The following is a 2,615-nucleotide window of genomic DNA, read 5'->3' on the forward strand; positions in this document are numbered from 1 at the left end:
TAAAATCATGAGACTTATTATCATCCTTGACATATAAGCAATTATAGCACAAAACCTCATGAAAATGCATCAATTTACTCATGGTTGATTGAATCCAAATGCACATGAATTTCCACCCAAATGGCTTACTTGTAACTCAAGAAAGTGTATAAAACCTATTAAAAACAAAGGAAAAAGACTAGTAAAACTAGGCTAAGATGCCTTGGCATCAAACATGTCTGGCGGGCACCTTCTTGTTAAGTCCTTAAACCTCTCCCATGCCTCATAGAGAGTTTCACCATCTTGTTGTCTGAAGGTTTGTACCTCAGCTCTCAACCTGTTGATTCTTTGAGGAGGGTAGAATCTCTCCAAGAATTTGTTCACCACATCTTTCCACGTTGTTAAGCTCTCCTTCGGGAAAGATTTCAACCATTTAGATGCTTTATCCTTGAGGGAAAAAGGGAACAGAAGCAGTCTATAGGTGTCAGGATGAACACCATTAGACTTCACAGTATCACATATCCTTAGGAAGGTGGTTAGATGTTGATTGGGGTCTTCTTGGGCACTTCCTCCGAATGTACAGTTCTTTTGAACGAGGGTGATGAGCTGGGGTTTTAGTTCAAAGTTATTGGCATGTATGGTTGGCTTTTGAATGCTACTTCCACAATTTCCTGGATTTGGATTGATATAAGAGCCTAGAACTCTTCTCTCTTACCCAACATGATTTGCTGGGCCTTCTCTGGCATGGTTGTGAGCTTCTTCTTCATGGTGATCCTCCATATTCTCCTCCATGTCTGTTTTAAAATACTCTTCCTCTTCCTCAACACCAACAACTCTCTTCCCTCTTGCTTCCCTCCTTAATCTAAGGAGGATCCTCTCAGGTTCAGAATTAAAGGAAGTTGAAACCCCGCTTCTTCTACCTGTCATACACCAACAAAGCAAAAAGCAAGAAAGGAAATGAATGAAGAAATTACTCTTGTTAGAATGGCTGTTAGTGTGAGTGGTGCAATGTATCAAACAGTTAGTGGGTTATTGAACTAAATTGTAAACAATGAAGAAAACACAAGAAAAGGGTAAGGGAAAAAAAAGAAGAAAATAGCTAAAACTGAAAGTAAATCACTTAGATGGAACAAAACAAAAGAAAATTGCTCAATCTAGTTATCCTCCAACTTAATCACTGTCGATACAAAATTAATCCCCGGCAACGGCGCCATAAACTTGATGCACGAAAACTTGTGTCTCAACAAATTTCCCTTCGGCAAGTATACCGAATTGTCGTCATGTAAAAACTCACAATAGAGTGAGGTTGAATCCCATAAGGATTGATCGGTCAAGCAACTTTAATTAGAGGAATGTTCTAGTTAAGCTAAACAGAAATTTAGTTGGGAAATTATAGAAATTAAATGGCGGGAAAGTAAATAACAGAAAATGGAAATGCTGGAATTAAATGGCGGAATGTAAATTGCAGAAAGTAAATTGCAGAATCTTAAATGGGGAATTGGGGAGATGAGCATAAAAGTAAATGACAGAAGGTAAAGAGAATGGGTAAGATCAGAATTGGGGGATTCATTGGGCTTAGGAGATGTTGCATTCTCCATATCAAATTCATTCTCATCTCTTCCTCAATCAATGCATTCATTGATCTCCTTGGCAATCTTAAGTAATTGGATCCCAATTCCTTGGCAACCCAATCTCTCTAAGCTTGAACAATTACCCAATTCCTTTGTTATACCACATGTATTTCCAAATCAAAGTGTTAGTAGGATTATATGTCACTATATCCATCCAAACCCCAATTCAGTCCAACATGAGAAAGTATTTCTAGCATGATCTCCTCATTCATCTTCCAAGGTTCCGAGGAGATCCAAGTATGAGTAGCCTCTTTTCCAAGACAACTACCCAATTGGATGAAGATTGAAAGCTTTCTAGTAAAATCAAGAGAAAAGAAAGAACAAGAATAATGAAAACTATTATAGATCCATTAAATTACAACAGAGCTCCCTAACCCAATGAAAAGGGGTTTAGTTGTTCATAGCTCGGGAAATGGAAGATGATAGAGAAGAGTGCATTCTGAAAATTAAACTAGAAATTGCAGAGAAAGTAAAATATACAAGGTGTAGTTCTCAAGTTCCAGATCCCTTTTTAATTCAAAACTACCCCTATATATACTACTCTTCTGATCTTCTAGTTAGCTCTTCCAGTCTTGGATATGGGCCCTTGATCTTTAGTTGAAGCAGTTACAGTCTTTAGTGGGCTTAGCTTTGCTTGCAGAAAGAATGTGAGTTAGGCATGATAGGAAGTTAGTTAGGACGTTAGTGGCATTAACATTAAGTGTAAACTTGGGTTCGAAAGTGTTAGTGACGATAACTTTGTCACTAACATTCCAAACTAGTTGATCCACGTTAACTTCAACATTAGTGGTACTAACGTTACCACTAACGTAGCCTCTTAGCCCATTCGCAAGCGTTATTGACACTTACTTTTACCAATAACGTTGCTCCTTGTCCCTCTCTTCCATATTAATGATCCACGTTAGTGTAACTAATGTGGCCCTTAACGTGGGCATGCCAAGGCTCGAGAGCGTTAGTGACACATACCTTTGTCACTAACGCTTCAAATTGCCCTTTCCTTCCACG

At 38.4% G+C, this 2,615-nt stretch overlaps 1 non-coding gene across 1 annotated transcript; it reads left to right on the top strand.

The window, feature by feature from the left end:
• Positions 1-214: 214 nt before the first annotated feature.
• Positions 215-318, top strand: LOC112787816 (small nucleolar RNA R71). The gene has a single exon (XR_003195206.1). It is a non-coding gene; the product is annotated as a small nucleolar RNA R71 (small nucleolar RNA).
• Positions 319-2,615: the final 2,297 nt, after the last annotated feature.

The sequence above is a fragment of the Arachis hypogaea genome, chromosome 20, assembly GCF_003086295.3.
Source record: "Arachis hypogaea cultivar Tifrunner chromosome 20, arahy.Tifrunner.gnm2.J5K5, whole genome shotgun sequence".
NCBI lineage: Eukaryota > Viridiplantae > Streptophyta > Magnoliopsida > Fabales > Fabaceae > Arachis > Arachis hypogaea.